The 17,151-nt window shown below is 41.3% G+C and overlaps 1 protein-coding gene across 5 annotated transcripts in view; it reads right to left on the reverse strand.

Annotated features, from left to right (window-relative positions):
• The window catches only part of Scn3a (sodium voltage-gated channel alpha subunit 3), a 106,739-nt gene extending 92,717 nt beyond the window's left edge, over positions 1 to 14,022 (reverse strand). For 4 of the 5 annotated variants that reach the window (XM_021192861.1, XM_029536045.1, XM_029536044.1 and 1 more), the window contains exon 1: positions 13,759 to 13,988. The gene's annotated coding sequence lies outside the window, so the exon portion shown is untranslated. Of the gene's footprint in view, positions 1 to 13,758 lie in introns of all 5 variants that reach the window. The other variant, XM_029536043.1, reaches the window with a different exon arrangement.
• Positions 14,023 to 17,151: the final 3,129 nt, after the last annotated feature.

Here is a 17,151-nt window from a genome sequence, read left to right on the forward strand (position 1 = left end):
GTTTCTTGCATAGCTGAGGCTGACCTTGAACACTTGATCCTCCTGCCTCATCTTCCCAAGTATTGGAGTTACAAGCATGCACCAACACAGTCGTCAATATTTTGTTTTTATTGTTTAACATTAGAAACACACACACACACATACACACACCATCCTGTGCATGTATGTAATATGAGTCCCACTTTCACGACTTCTCAGAAAGGACAAGCATAGCTTCCTCTGTCTCATTTATCCACTTAATGTCATGCAGTGTGATTCCTCTGAACCTGGAGCCTTGAAGTGATTGATGGTAGCGCTTCACAGAAGCCACCAATGTTTTCTCCCTGCCTCCAGCCTGATTGCCACACAGCCTATTTTAATCCCACCAGCCAGAGTGATCTTGGGAAAAGAGAAATTCAATCATGTCATTTTGCAGATTCCTGCAGCAGCTGCAGTGGGGGGGGGGGGATGAGTTGCCTGCCTCATGTTGCCTGCAAACTAGCTTCTGGCTCCCCTTTATGTCTAGGAGCATATAGACTGCCTTTTCCTGAATTGCTTCTCCTTTGGGAATCTGGAAAACTCAGGACACACCTTCAAATACTGACCAAATTTGCCTCAGTAAAAGAGACCTGCTTACCTTCTCAATTCCCAGCCCTACTTAACTGTCTCCAAAGGACAGGTCCCCTTAGCCTGTGCTGCAGATCTTACTTGTAATGTTGATTAGTCATTTGCTGCCTCTCAGGGAAGCACGCATGCCCTGCAGAAGCTGGTCTATGCCATACTATTTGCCCTCTTGTGGGGATTATTCTGTTTACCATCCATCCCATGTTCCTGGAACAGGGCAGAACACTTGCTAAGTGCTCAATGAATTTTATTTGGATCACTCAACATTTAAGGATTATTTTTCCCCCACCAAATATTTCATGGCTTTGCATTTTAGAGTTAGTAATAGGAAATTCACACCACAATTTTCAAAGTCATGTTTCCTATGCATGCAGAGAATTTTATAACACCGCCACCCGAAAAACGGAAGTGTGCAGTGATGTAGAGTCGGCTAAGTAAATAAGGTAGTTTGTCCATCCAGTAGGGTGAAAAAACAGGAAGAGGATTCATGGCACTAACAAAGCCACATTCCCTGTAGGTACAGTATGTTCTCATTATGTAGTCCCATTCAGTCCAGATCAAACATGTGTTATAATACCGTGTACCCCAAAGATAAATCTATAACTCTGCTGTGGACTGGATTCTCTTCACAATAAAGCAACCTGAGGACAGAATGCTTCACTCGAAGTATCTCACTCCAAAATGCCTTAGAGAAACAATGTCTTGGAGAGAGAACACTGCTTAAGCACTTACTGTATACCAGGCACTGATGAGCTCAAAGCAACCATACAAGATAAAGGTGACTAGTGCCCTCATATTTAAGGTATGCAAACAATCTTGAGCAAGGTGGGGCTGTAACTAGCCACAGGCCACAAAGGCCAATGGCCTTTTGTTGGGAAAAATAACCAATTCTCTGTAAACATTTAACCCATCTACTTCACCAGCAAAAGTGATTTCACTTTCCATTTGCTACAAAGCTCCTGGATTCTGGCGTGGGGTTCAAATATGCTCATTCTGCTTGGTTTAAGTCATATTTTGGGGTTCCAAGGCACAGTGCACAGCAATTCTGTATCAGAAGTCACCTTTGCTTTCTTCTGGCCTCTCAAAGTACGCTCACATTGCGTTTGAATTCATACAGTAATTAAAACTCTCCCTTCTGTTTCCTTGCAAAGGTACGTTTCTGCCTCTTTGTCTACTAGCACATTCTCTGAGGCTAAAAGGATTCCGACTACTTGTAATAACTAGAAAACTGTTCAGTGAGTAAATGCCTGCTGAACATCATTGCCTAGTTTGAATTCTGAAAATGTCTGTCTAATATAAATCCACCAACCACACATAAGGACTCAGCACTGAAATTGTGGTGCCAAATTTTAAAATAATATTAATATATTGGGTATGCAATCTTTAGTAAAACATATCATCCATACAAATTATTTTGACTTTTCTTCCATTTTCAATTTCAGTGTTAGCATCTAGAACATTTAAAGGCACACGTATGGTCCTTGTTATACTACCATGGGTTAGTGGCTGCCTTGTAAAGAAGATTTCCTTACTCCATCACCCTCCTGCAAGCAACCCTCCATCCCATGTTCCAGAAACAGTACCTGGAACGGGCTAAGTGCTCTTGAAAATGCATTACTTCCCGAAGGGCTATTCCATGTTCTGAGAAGTCCTCAAAGAGAGGGTCTTTGTCTCTGGATTGACAATTTTCTATTTCCTTTCCAGATTGTTGTCCTTAGGGCACGGGATTTTTTGCATGAAGAAATACTCCAGTGAACAAACTGGCTTTACCAGAAGTGAACACTCTTGGTGTGTGTGTACTGGAGCAAACCCTATGTTTCCATCTGAGTATAACGGAATTATGGGGAGCTTTCTGTTTTGAAATAAATTCAATGCTGTGAATAGAATGCAAAGAACACAGACAAATGGCTAGTCCTTGATCCCTACACCCACTGCCACAACAGCCATATTGACGGCCCTGTGAGTTGCCCTCAGCAGTGTTTCTGCTACTGCTTGCTGGTACTGTGTGCTTTAGGCAGTTTCTTTCCAGGCAAACCCAGACTGTTTACTGACTGAATCGAAATGACAGCACACTGTTTTCACAACGGGGCTCTGAGAGCCGATTGCCTTTTCTGCTTGGCAACCTGAGGAAACTTTAGATCTGGGATCTTGAGGTACAACTTGCCTGTATCACTTCAAGATGGCGATGTTGGCTTCCCTACAGGGATTCAGCCATTCCTTCCACTTGAAGTTTAAAACAGAGAAGCTGGAGGTTGATCTTCTCCCAATCAGGGAAGCACTGATCACTTCCTTCAGACCTGTGCAAGGGCAAACCCTGATGAGGGACAGGATGATTTGAGAAGTTCTGAGTTGTGTGCGGTGTGATTCTTCATCAGCCCAAAGCCAAGCACATGGTGAGGCCTTCTCTGACAAGAATGTCCTGAGAGGAGATGGTTCTCACACCATAGGCCCAGGTCACCTAGTGGTGGTACATGCAGACAGAGCAACATCATAGAGTATGTGCCACTGACTCCTGCCTTTCAGAAACAAGATTGAAAATAGTGATCAATGAGAGAGAGAGAGAGAGAGAGACAGACAGAGACAGAGACAGAGACAGAGACAGAGAAATAGAGACAGGGGGCAGACTGGGATGAGAGGTAGGGAGAGAAACACAAGGTATGGAACATATATAGGTTATATAATTCAAGCAACCTGTGTTCTAGACTATTAGACTATTCTCTGCTCTCCCTTGCTAAGGTATACAGTGAACACCCAAGATTACACGTATTTAGTGTCTATACCCAGAGAGGAGGAAGAAAAAAGAGAGAAAAAAAATTGGATTTTTTTTTTTTTTTTTAATCTGGGAAAGTCTAGGTCTGTGCCTACTCGGTGCCTAGTGAGGTCAATTTTACCACACCATCCCATGGAGACAGGTGAAAGAGACAGCTACACCTGTCCTGAGGGAACAAGATGTTCACAGGTGGTTTGAGTATGGGCGCTGATTGGGAGAGTAGAGGTCATGAAGAGAGCTAGGAGAGGCTCCCATTTCTGGGTGTGTTTTTCACAAGGCAGATATTACAACTTTAGCTACATGGTACGCTCCAAATGTTCATCTCTTCTTAATGTAGGATTGGAGGGCTTAACAGTACTTGGTGTTCTCAACAAAGTCCATTGAACCCTGCTTTAAACAACTTCCCAGAGACAAGAGGGTTACACCTAGTAGGGTGTGTGCTGATTTGGGGAAGATTTTAGTGAACTGAGCACTTGCAAAGGTCCCCTTTATCTCCACTTAAATCTGCTTGTTGGTGAATAGATACTATGAAAGCCTTTTGGGAATACAGGTGTGAACCCTTCCTAGATCTAGTCATTGAGTGTCTCACTATGGATATTCAATGAGGTACATGAAATCATCTCATCAAATTCTTTTCTGAGGATCTCCATGCAAATGGTAGCTTTGTTTTTTCTTTAAAATGTTGTCCACTTTTAAAATGAGGTATTAATAATTACTTGGTTAAAGCTCCTTAGAGGGTAGCTTTTATAGTAAAGAAAATGTAAAAAATGGCATATCTTTTCAAGGATCTGAATTCAGGACCAAGAGTGTCTGCACTTTTTTTTTTCTTCCCACCGAGCCGGGAGCAGTGGCACTAAAATAGAGCAAAGAGACTGTGTGCCCTGGCCTGATTTAGGTGTGGATGATGCCATGAACTGCAGTGGGAAAGCCAGACAGGAAGGACTCTGCATGGGAAGACAGGCGGGGTGCTGCTCACTGAGCAAGGCTTTTGCAGACCAGGAAGAGCCATTATACCATAGGTAAGTGACATTTTTGTCTTAGATAGGAATTACAGTGGCAACGTTCTCAGGAGAACCAGGGATATTAGCATGGTCTCTCCATCCTCATTCTTGTGAAGACAAAGAATCCAGTTAGTAAGAAGCAGACCGGAGCAGGCAGAATGCATAAGGGGAAACCTCCAAAGGGCAGAAGGGAAGGGAGAGATTTTATGTGCACCTGGTATCTCGTTGAGAATGTGGGTGATTCAGAATTCCAATTCTGAATGGGACTGTCTAGTCACTTGTTCTTCAAGTGACCACCCCTATTCCACATTTTAAAAATTCATAGGTTCTTTCTTGGAGCTATTTCAGGTTTGTAGAAAATTGATGGGAAAGTACAGAAAGTTCCCACATCAAGTGCCCCTTCCTGTGACTTAAATATTTAGTGTTCAGGGTTTTTAATCAGAAGAAATTGAGGAAAACAGTTAGCAGTGATTTGTTCACGCATAAAACTTCCCAGATAGTTGTGTGGTGCTGACTATTAAAAAATATTTTTTTCTCTTTCTTATTAGCTTGATCTCATATTGTCTGACACCAGCACCATTAATGTACATATAAAGAAATACATATTACAATGTTACAACGTTGAGGTATAAAGTAAAATTGTATCTTATAGGCACACAAGAAGTAGCCCTAGTTATTCTGGTGACATATCCTGATTTTTCTATGTTAATTTGCATAAATATCTACATCATGATTTACATATGTTCTGCCACTTTCCATTGACTTCTGAATAGTACCCTTTCCTTCATAAAATGTACAAAAGATATTGAATAGAAAGTTGAAATGCTTCCCTCCACCCAAATCAAATTCATTCTTGTAACTGTGGCCATGTTGGTAGAGGAGAATGGATAAATCAACAATAAATTTATTTTCTACACTATATACTTTAAGGGAGCCCTTCTCTGATGTTTCATCATTATTAATGTTTTGCTGACTTACTATTCGCATTTCCACTGTGGATAATCCAACTGTTTTGTGTATATTAGAAAGATGCATCTTTTAAAATAAGCAATTAGTCCGAGTGTATGAACCAAGTACTGGCTCACAGACCTTCATAAATCTGACTTTGAACATGGTAATACAGTCTTTGTACCTCTCCTAAAAGCACCAACTACCTGCTTCAAAATATAGATGTTCTCAACCTAAGACTTAGCAGACCTTCTTTATATACTGAACACCTTACTGACTTGATCAACAGAATGTTAGAAGCTGGACATGTAGCCTAGTTGAGTAGTAGTATTGAATGGTGAGGATCTCGTAGGGAAAGGGCCAGGATATAAACTGCTCTAAAGGGCAGAGAGTGAGTGATCTTTACCCCAGAGAAGACTGTGACAAACCGACACAGAAAAGCACCTAAGGTGTTAACGGAGAAGTGTCTCTTTAAGGAGCTAAAAAGCTGACTCACCTGAAGAATGGAATGCCTTTTAAAAAATGCATTTAATTATTAACCTACTTAGAGATTAGGTTAACACACTTCCTTCTCGGAAACACCACTCTTTGAAAATACATTTAACAAAGAGTTTTGGCTTTGGGTCTGTTGTCGTTCTACAGAACATGACTTCCTTCTAAACCTTCCAAGAGTCACAGTCTCAAAATATTGGAAATCAAAATATCTCATTTTGAGCTGGATGGATTTTCAAAACGCGGTCAATAAACACACTCCTTTTTGATTATTTAAGACTTCATTCTTAAGACAGTGTTTCATAAAGAACAGAATAACGAGGCTGTGGAATCTGTGGCCAAGTGAGTTGAGGCTTTACTGACATTTACTACCCAGTGAGTACAACTGTTTAGGTGGTTACCTCACAAAGTATTCAATAGGCACCACTTAGGTGAGGGCAACTATCAGGTAAGGATAAGAAGTTGCCTATCTGGAATCAATATCAGCTCATTTATTCCCATTGTTTCCTCTATAGAAATGGATGTAAGTGCATTGTTTGCTGGTTTTCTTATTTATCTCTAATACCTTTATGTAACACACACCAAGTCACTAGCATCTAAAAATGGTTTTGAAAGTCATGGCTTGTAGCACTCTTTAACGTCTCTCAAGCCCTAGTTTCTTAGTTTTGCTTAATTTTCTCTGCCTGCTTTAGGTTAAATGATGGTAAAATCTGGCTGCATATTTTAACTATGTTCACAGGGCTTTTTTTTATTATTAGATACTTTCTTTATTTACATTTCAAATGCTATCCTGAAAGTTCCCTATACCCTTCCTCCGCCCCTGCTCCCCTACCCACCGACTCCCACTACTTGGCCCTGGCCTTCCCCTGTGCTGGGTCATATAAAGTTTGCAAGACCAAGGGGTCTCTCTTCCCAATGATGGTCGACTAGGCCATCTTCTGCTACATATGCAGCTAGAGACTCGAGCTCAGGGGGTACTGGTTAGTTCATATTGTTGTTCTACCTATAGGGTTGCAGACCCCTTCAGCTCCTTGGGTACTTTCTCTAGCTCCCTCCATTGGGGACCTTGTGTTCCATCCAATAGCTGACTGTGAGCATCCACTTCTGTGTTTGTCAGGCTACTACTGTAGCGGTCAGTCAGGTTCAGTCAAAGTGTGGGCCAGGATGAGCGAGCCCCTGGCCCCTAGCAGGTTTCTGTGTCTTTTTCCTTTCAGGTACTCATCATTGTTGTTGTGTTGTTGTTGTTGTTGGCATTTCAACTGATAAGGCTTCACAAATCCATGCTTTATTTCTTTCTGATTTTCCATTTCCTGGCTAGGCTCTCATTCCAAATATGTGCACTGCAATTCAATATTACATGGGCTGCGTAATATGCACGATGATTATGAATTCTACTTTTGCATTTTCCTGCAATGCTGATACGCTTTATATCAATTCTCGTACAAATATGTAAAGATTGATGGCAGAACCTAGGGCAACTACTGGAAGCTGAAGATACAGAAGGATAGAAGGACATCCTGGGCTGGCCTGGAGCTAGGTGGTAACACATATGCCTAGCTTGCGGGAGGCAATAGATTCAAGCTACAGTAATAGACACACTCACATGCACATGCACACACATATACACATACATACAAACATACACACACATGCACACACACATACACACATGAGGGATTTATCTTTACTAAATAGTTACTGACAGATTAACTAATAATGACTAACATGTTAAAGATACTTTTAGGACTTTGAGAATATATAAGGTTCAGGACATGTAAAGAAATTATTAGCATCATTGTAAAATTCACAGCTGAAAAAAAAAAGGTCTGTGCATTCTCTGTGTGTAAAGCTGTAAGAGACACATCTCAATAGCTTTAGCACAAAGTAGAAATGGGTTCATTACAAAACACCAACTAACGTACCAGGAGCAAGATGTCAACTGCAAAGGAGCCATTAACACAACCAAAGGGCACGGTGGTGGCCATGAGTCATATTGAAGTGCTATGGCGGTGTACGTATTAGTAAGAGAAGCACAAATCCATGGAACAGTAGTGAGCAGTAGGCTGAGGTTGTAGCTGCCCATCAGAAACCTGGGTACCAATGTGGTAGTGCTTCCACGTATGATCAAATTGTTTCTTCTCTACCGGGTTTGTTTTGTCCCTGGCAGTTACACTGGTTAGATTGGGAAAAGGGACAGGGAATACAGTGACCAGATTCTTCCTACCAAATGGGTCTCTTATTATAAGTAAATTGAAGTTGACACCAGATATTAAAAGAGGAATAGAGGCAGGTAGATCTTTTTAAGTTCAAGACTGACCTGGTCTACTGAGTGAGTTTCAGGACATAGAGGGATACACAGAAAATCCCTATCTAGAAAAACCAAAACTAAAAAGAAAGAAAGGAAGGGAGGGAGGGAGGAAGGGAAGAAGGGGAGAGGAGAAGGGAGAGAAGGAAGGGGGAGGAAGAGAAGGAAGAGGAGGAGGGGGGAAAGGAGACAGAGAGAATAGTGAGGAATTCTATCAAAACTCTGGAACTTTTAGCTTTTCTGAGAAATCACTCTATCCTCCAGTCTCCTAGCGAGGACATGGTGCTCTCTTGTTTTAGAATGGCTTGGAATGAAGTTCCTGGCTCCTTAGTCTCCGAATGAAAAGCCTCACGCATTCCTCAAACTTGCATTGTCTGCACAGAAGTTTGGGTTCCTTTCCTTTGGCTTCACTTTTTAAGGCTATTCCTACCATAGTTCCATGGGTTCCTTCCCTTTGGCTTCCCTTTTTAAGGCCATTCCCACCATAGTTCCAATCAAAAGAAGACTCCTAGGATACTCTAGAGCATCTTAAGTTATCAAGAGGAAACGTCATAAAAGCAATGTCTCACAAAGACGTGTGGAAGGCAGACAGACTAACAAACAAGTGACTAGATCTCAAACCAAACCGTGGCTTAAGCCTGCAACCTGTATCCTGTTAAGCCTTTTGCAAGATCATGTCAGTCACAATGCTGTAAGTAATAAGAATTGTGATTTAATTAATCACTCCAACTCCTGGGAAAGCAGAAGTACAAAATGTTCTGCTCAACTCAAGAATAAAGTGTATTCTGACTACTGGGAGATTAAAATTTCCCAAAGAGAACTTCTTGGCAGAAAATGGCCAAAGTTATTTAAAGAGTGACTTTTCATCTTTGAAGTCACCCACTGACTAAAACAATATTAAATCACTCTTTAATAATGTAGGGACCATCATTTCTCCTACATTGCTCCCGCATGGCGCGTGATCACATGGAGGGCTTCCTGTATGTAATCTCAGAAAGGATGAAACTCTAATTTAATTATTACAGAAATCGCAGAGACATTTAAAGGAATTTTTGAACTTTGGAAATCCTTGAAAAAGCCCATATAGATGGCTTCCATGTTTCTCTGTACTCATTTGAATATTTTCCTTGTAACTGTTTTTCATTCATATATTTTAGACAAAGTTTTCCCTCTATATGTTTCTACCATTTCAAATCCAGCATTTTAAATAACAGACATGGGAACCTAAGAAAGCAATGTATCAATAGTTGTCACATTGAAACTTAACATGCCCAGTTGAATAGGTAAAATTACATTAAATGTCTAAGTTAAATGTGGAAAACTATACTGAAGCTAATTATATATTCAGATAAAAATTCAAACTTCAGGGACCTAGAGAGCCATAGTGGATGTGGTAGTTTATAGGACAAATCGTTTCTTTGCTTTGCCAGTAAGAGAACTTTTGTCATCATCATCATCCCACAGTTAAGAGAGTAAAAACCAGTATTATTTTGCCCTGAATTTGGTGGCTACCATTTGTTACATCACAGTAAAGGGCAACCAAAGAATGTGCTAACTTTACCCCCAAAGCAAAACATATGTCAGGTAAAGCTGAGTGATGAAAGTTGCCTCCAGATGAAATAGAGGTGCAAGATGTAATAGCAGCAGGTCTGACTCTTGTCCTTTCCAAAATTTCTGAACATCAAAAATATAGGAATTCGGATTCTGCGTTGCATAGCAGTTGGATGTGAAAATTGTTCATGGGGCAATACTCAAATGAAGGTAAAAACCAATCGAATTGAAGTTACCACCACAGAACCTAAAAGTTCCTAAATTAATTGTTTCTGATCTTAATTATATTTTAAGAGCAGGTGAGCAACTGATCCTCCTAGTTCTGTAAGATGAATAAAACATCCAATTATATAAGTACAGAAATGAATAATATATTTTCAATGACAAGCGAGACATTGCCACAAAGTAAGTTCACCAAGTTTCAGAGCAGGAAGGCTAACAAGAAATAGGGATGTGTGTAGCCACTGAAGGCAAGAAATGTCACCATCTCATTCTATGCTCATTCGTTGTTGGAAAAAAAAAAGACATCATTACTTACTTGCACTTACAGATGGTTTCTGATAAACTTCACCCTGCAATTAACGACTCACAGGAACTTGGAGGAAGCTAGAGCCAAGAGAAATGACTGGCAACAGATTCCAGGCTCAGAGCCTGTCCTGCTGAGACATGTTACCCTCCAGTTGCTCAGCCTTTTCTGCTCTCAGCCGCCTTCTCTATGCTATCCTGAGTCCATTAAGTCATCCTGGTGGCCATGAAGATGGAGCTGACAGCCCTGTTACTGGAGTCAGTTTAAAGAGGCCCAGGGTGGTTGAAGGAAGGGATTAGGAGGCCTGGGGTGCTGAAAGGTCATCCAGGCTCTAGCTCGCAGAGATCCCGGTAGCACACAGCTGTCAGAAGCACCAAGCTGCACTTAGAGAGTCTTTAGGGAGAAGCAGGGACCTTCGTAGCATGTCAACAATTTCATCAGGCACATTTTGCCTTCCCACATTTAACTGTGACCTTAACAGGATTTAGGCCCAGAGAGTTTGGGACTCAGTCCGAGCTAAGACATTTCTTAGGTTTAGGTGCTGTGATCTGATTATCATAGTATTATAGAAGTTACTCAAAAAAAAAAAAAAAAAAAAAAAAAAAAAAAGTGGGGCTGGTGAGATGGCTCAGTGGGTAAGAGCACCCAACTGCTCTTCCAAAGGTCCAGAGTTCAAATCCCAGCAACCACATGGTGGCTCACAACCATCTGTAACATGATCGGACCCCCTCTTTGGGTGTGTCTGAAGACAGCTACAGTGTACTTACATATAATAAATAAATAAATCTTTAAAAAAAAAAAAGATGTAACTTACAAAAAAAATAGTGATCCCTCACAAAACATAGATTTGCCTCTGTGAATCCTCCCAGAGGCCTTTTGTCTGAAACGCAAGCCCTCTTAAGGTAAGATGAAGTGATGATTATGCTCTTGGCTTTGATTTTGCTAAAAGGAAACGATGAAACATACAAACAAGCACAATGCAGTCCGTAATAACACCAGTGGACAGGAAGAACCTTCTAGAAGTTCCACCAACTCTCCAGAAAGGGCCTGCAATGTCTCCACTGACATTGTCATGGGTAACACACATTGGTCTTGCTGATGTTCTGCCAAAGCCCTCTTCCAAGATAACATTTAACCACAGTTCAAATCCCTTCTGGGCTTTCTCCCTCTCCACCCTTTCCTGGTGTGGCAGGAGGTACTTCATCACTGGCACTAATAATAGCAAAGATACCTGTTCTTTTCTTGGGTGCTGGGGTGGCAGATGAGAGAGGAAGGCGACAGTCACTAAGCCCTGAACAGAAAGTATTTCATTTCCACAGTTTTCTAAGTAGGCACATCATCGTTTTATGGACAGCGTGCTAGAGGCTACAGAACTTTCATTATTTGTTAGAAAACAGTGAAGGTGCTAAGCTCATCCCCAGTTTTCCATCCGCGGCTTGCTGTTTCTACTAAAGAAGGAACTGGCCAAAGACTGCCAAATTGCCTCCACTTCTCTAGCCTCCTACCCAGAGAAACACTCATTGTCAAACTTGAGTTAGGAGATCCAGGGATGGCCCTCATAGAGCTGAGCTTAGAAATCAATAACAAGAAGTGGAAGGAATTAGAATCTGGCTTTGACTTGACTTCTCAACTACTACCAGGAAGGAGAATGCACTTCTGTGGTAGCTGCTGTCCTTTTGGAGCCTACAGAGCTCACACGTGGCAGAATCTGAACCATGTCCCCATTTCCAGCTCAGAGCTGAGCTCTACACGAGAAAAAAAAAAAAGAGTAACGTGTGTCTGGCTCTTACAAATGAATCTCCGCCGCATTTTTTGTAAAGAGTGAAATACTCTCATTCGCTTTAGATGACTTTTAATGGGAACATTTCATTTCTGACGACTTCAAAGGGCATGTCTTTCAAGGTGTGGAGTTGTGTGTGCACATCTGCTTTTCCCACTACGACCATATGTGTAGAAGAAGAACTAAGCAAGACAAGCCGCCAGGAGACATGAGCACCCAAGCCAGGCGAATAGCTAAGGAGGCACAGCAACTTTAAAAACAAAACCAAACAGGTAGCATTCAGGGTCCAAATATAAACATCCATTCATAAATGCAAACTACAGTCCAATCAACCAGCTCTAGCATTTACAAAGAACAAAGTTACTCACTTCCAATCACCTTGCAGGCGTGGCATGGACTGTACAATACATCTGAGCCAATTAGCATTTATTTCTGAAAACCCTTTCCAAGGAAACATTTTTCTTTACATCCTGTAGTCAGTCGGAGTTCTTCTGAAATATGCGAGACAAGGGCTTTCTGCTGAGGCAGACGCTGTTTTGAAATGTTTTAAGGGGGAGAGTATTGCCGCCTGATGTAATTTACTGAGTGAGGTTGCTAGGTTGGTTCCCTACATGATGAGAAAATATACTTCAGGTACCCCAAGGTTGGTTTGTTTGTTTGTTTGTTTGTTTGTTTTAAGACCCTTTGTTTATTACCGACCAAAGCCTGGGTTGAAATCACAGGTCTGTATTTATTACAGGACACACTGCTCAGAATAGATTAGATATAATATTTCCCTGCAGAGTCTCCTCACAAACACGAATGCCTTCATCTTTGTCCTCCACAGAAGACATTACACTACCTATTGCACACACACACACACACACACACACACACAGAGAGAGAGAGAGAGAGAGAGAGAGAGAGAGAGAGAGAGAGAGAGAGCTTTGTAATCTTAAAAACTTGTCTTTCCACAACTGCCTGTAGGTTTTCTGTTAATGTAGCAGTGTGATCACTGAATGGAACATTAGGAGTGTGGTGTAAAACATTTTAGTGACAGGCACAGACTCTACACAATGTAAATTATTCTCATTTGGTCTCAAGTGAGTTTTCCTGGTGATAGGTAGTAATAGTACTGATAATAAAAACCAACCATGAACTGTTCCAGGAAGGAAAGAAAGCTACCCAGTTCTCAAGCTTCTGGTATTAAAAGGTAACAAAACAGGGGCTTATGGAACATATAGGAATTCTTGGATCATTTCATTTTTAACAAATCAAATGTATTTCTAAAAAAAAAAAAAAAAAAATGAGAATGTCTAAATAGCCAAACATCTTTATACATTGATATCACTGTCTGTATAGGGCCTCTCCAGAGCGTCTAAATAAATAAAATTAAATTGAATTAAAAAAAAAAAAAAACACAGGAAAGGTAGTTCCAATTTCACTGAGCATTTAATGATTTAAAGATGCCGAATAGGTGGTGTCATCCTGAATTCTAGTAGGTTGACATTAAGTCTAACAACACAGATGTTCTTTCCATACAATGAACCCCAAACATCTTGTTTCACAGACACACACTCCTTAATTCCTAGTCTGTATTGTAAGTCACCATTTCCAGACAGAGGCTGTTTCCTTTGAAAGACTAGTAAGCAGTTTACAAATCAAATGATGCCTTTAGTTCTTAGAATTTACATCTAAACATTAGGCTTTTAAAAATGGCAGCACGGAGAGGATTTTAAAATGAGAAGATGACCTGGTGGCTAGATTCTACGGTGCAAATAATGAAATGTTTTGTCAGCTTACCTGATGGAGAGCCTTAGGAATCACAGCTCAACAAAGGACAGCATCCAAGATGGTTAGAATGGACGGTGCCACCCCCTGTAGTTCTTCAGATTTGGGCCACAGGGATTTGCAAATTACATTCAATTTTTTTTTTTTCTTGCTTTCTCTGTGGACATGAAAACAAAGAGACCTTTCCAGAATCCTTTCTGCTTATGCCTCCGCTTCCTGTTCTGAGATTCACTCTATGATACCCAACATATATCAGAAAACGGCCCTGGAAGGAAAAAAAAAAGAAAGAAAGAAAAAGCTGGCAGCACTCAACGTGTTACTGCCATCTACTGGCAGACACACGCCATTGCGCAAACGACAAAACACTCCTATTATTCCCCATCTCTTCCGAAGGCAGGAGGTAAACCTGTATGGAAACATTATGAATCATGTAAAGGCCCCACGGTGACAGCAGAGAGATGATGGAGGCGGGGAGTAACCTAGCTACCACACGGGTGTGCACAGTTAACCTTTCATGCCTCTTTATGTATTTATTTTTTAATTTTCTAGTTGTTTGATTAGAAATCATATGTTTTCATAAAATCTTCTCTAAGTCTGCTCTTCCAAGATGAGGTTTCCAACACCCCCCCACACACACACACACAAGGTGAACAATCTGGTTTCTTAGAAAATAGTATAACATATATGCAGATGTAAACTTTTCATATTTTTTATTTCTTTGTTTTGTTTTGGTTTTGAAGACAATCTCTGAACTGAATACCTCTTTTATTTATTTATTTATTTATTTATTTATTTATTTATTTATTTATTTATTTATTTATTTATAGGTGTGTGTGGCATATATATGTGCTCCTTTAGGGGGTGTGTATGTGTTCATGAAGGGGAAGCGCACGTGGGGGTTGATCTCAGGGCTCTTCCGTGATCTACCTCCAGCTCAGCTTTTGAGACATCAGGGGAGCAAATGCTTGAGACACTGAAACACAGAATCACGCAGTCAAAGTGAAAATGACTTTTGTGAGTTGAGGGGGCTCTTGATGGCTGTTTTTGGTTTTACTTTTCACATTTAGAGAAGAATTATCTCGTTGAGCCTGGAATTAAACTGAACCAGCAAACTCCCTGCCTCTGTACCACTGCTGGGTTAATGTAAAATCAGCACCGTAGCAGGCCTGGTCTTGAGCGGTGAGGATTTAAAAAAAAAAAAAATTTTGTATTGATTCTTTGTGAATTTCACATCATTAGCCCCAATCCTACTCATCTCCCATCCCTTTGTATCAGCCTTATGCCTCTGCAACATCTCCAGAAAGAAAGAAAGAAAGAAAGAAAGAAAGAAAGAAAGAAAGAAAGAAAGGAAGGAAGGAAGGAAGGAAGGAAGGAAGGAAGGAAGGAAGGAAGGAAGNAAGAAAGAAAGAAAGAAAGAAAGAAAGAAAGAAAGAAAGAAAGAAAGAAAGAAAGAAAGAAAGAAAGAAAGAAAGACAACTCTCGCCTTATAAACTGAGGTGTGTCACTGCAGTGAGTCATTGGTCCGGTTCGAGGCCTCTGGCTTCTGCTACACTATCAATCACCGGGACTCCTCTCAGATATCCTGTGGTTGCCCTATATGGTGGAGATCCTGCAGCTTGGATCTGCAGGATCACCCAGTCCTGCTCCAGCTGTTCATAGATAAGGTAGATTCTGGAGTGGGCCAATTCAAAGCACAGGGTCTGGGCCTGGGTGGTAACTGAGGTGGTCAGCCCACCAGCTCTCCTGGGTCCATGCTGTCAAGGCTCGCTGCTCTGGAACCCTTGGGACCAGCTGTCCTATGTTGCCTAGGAGAGGGCTGGGGATTTTAAGGAGGTCCTAGCACTTGCAGAGCAGATCATTTCCCAACCAGCTGCTTCAGACAGCCTTGGTTTACCTTCTTCGAGGTGGATTTCAGCTGTTCCTCTGTCATCCATACACCCCCCAAAAATCTTGTGGTCAAAATAAGCATGTTTCTTTGACAGTACATATTGATGCAACACACGTATGTTTACAGGCAACTATGTGGACAATATATCAGCCTTGAAGACAAGGCTAGGCCATAGTTGTCTATCAAGAAGAAGTTTACTCATAATAAACACTGGAAAATACATTGGACATCATAGTTTTAGACCTGTGTTCAAGAAATGTTTACTTTATTTTTAAATTATAGTCCCCATTTTGCCTGATGGTAGAAAAGAGATGTATTCAAGCCAATCAACATTTGTCTCTGGGAACAATTTCCTTATGTCCTTTAGTCTGTGATTCATGAGACCAGGGCTCTCCTCTGGGGCATATACAATTGTGAGATGTTTTCAAAGGGAGTTTAGATCCAGATGAGCTGGGTAACCCAAGGTTTTTCTTTACAATTTCAAGTTTATGTTAAACCAGTGTGTGGTTTCCTGAGGTACCTCCCTATCTCATAGAGCGGCAAGCTCCAGGAAACATGCATATGGAGAAAATAGACTATGGTCCTGAGCTATTCCGGAAGTAGACTCCCAGGCCTGTCTGCGGACGTCTAGAATCCTTCCCGACTCGCAGATGTCACCTGTCCACACTGACCCATGGGCCCGATCACCTGTGTCATCCTTATGAAGGCATCGGCCCATGCTTACAACCATTGTTTACCCAGTGTGTTTTCAGCTCTGCCGACCAAGTAACACATCCTCTCGATTTGTGTTCCTGCCCTTGGGAAAGAAGGTAAAATGTGAGCGAACTCTTTCTAGTCTGGGCTGACAGAAGATGCTTTCTACCCCGAGTACCCACCCATTCCCCACTGTTTTTCAGCACAGCTGAGGTCAAGCACTCTGTGGTTATTAGCCCAGCGAGCCACAATATCTGGCATCTTAGAATGCTCTAACTTCTTCTCTTCCCCACGTTCAGACAATCCTACTTGGATCTCTCATTCTATGCCACAGTAACCTGGGTCCATAGGTTTTCCTCTCAAATCGTTCTGTCTTACATCTAAGTGATCGGCTACCCCATCCACTATAACAATTCACCGTGCTTGGTGGCTCAGACCCACCTGTGGATAATTGGTGACAATTGGTGCTTGTTAAAAGCCTGTCAATCATAACAGGTTTATGAGTACACACTGTGACAAAATACAAATTCAAGCCCAGTATATAACAGACTCCAGGAGTTTCTGGTTGTGCTTCCCGACCTTGCATCCTGAAACAGTGTACACAGCATGTACACTGCCCATGCCATCATGCCACGGTGGTAAGGAATACTGCCTGAGTCACCTCAACCTTGGCATGAGGCTAATCTGTGCTATGAACTGCAGTGATTTGACTGTATATACAAAGTGTTCTGCTCTTATAAAAGTATAATAACCTAATTATTGAGAACAAAGACTTCAATATTTTCCTACTGTCATTCTTCAGCAGGTACCAATTTAGTAACCCG

Source organism: Mus pahari, chromosome 3 (genome assembly GCF_900095145.1).
Source record: "Mus pahari chromosome 3, PAHARI_EIJ_v1.1, whole genome shotgun sequence".
Taxonomy (NCBI): domain Eukaryota; kingdom Metazoa; phylum Chordata; class Mammalia; order Rodentia; family Muridae; genus Mus; species Mus pahari.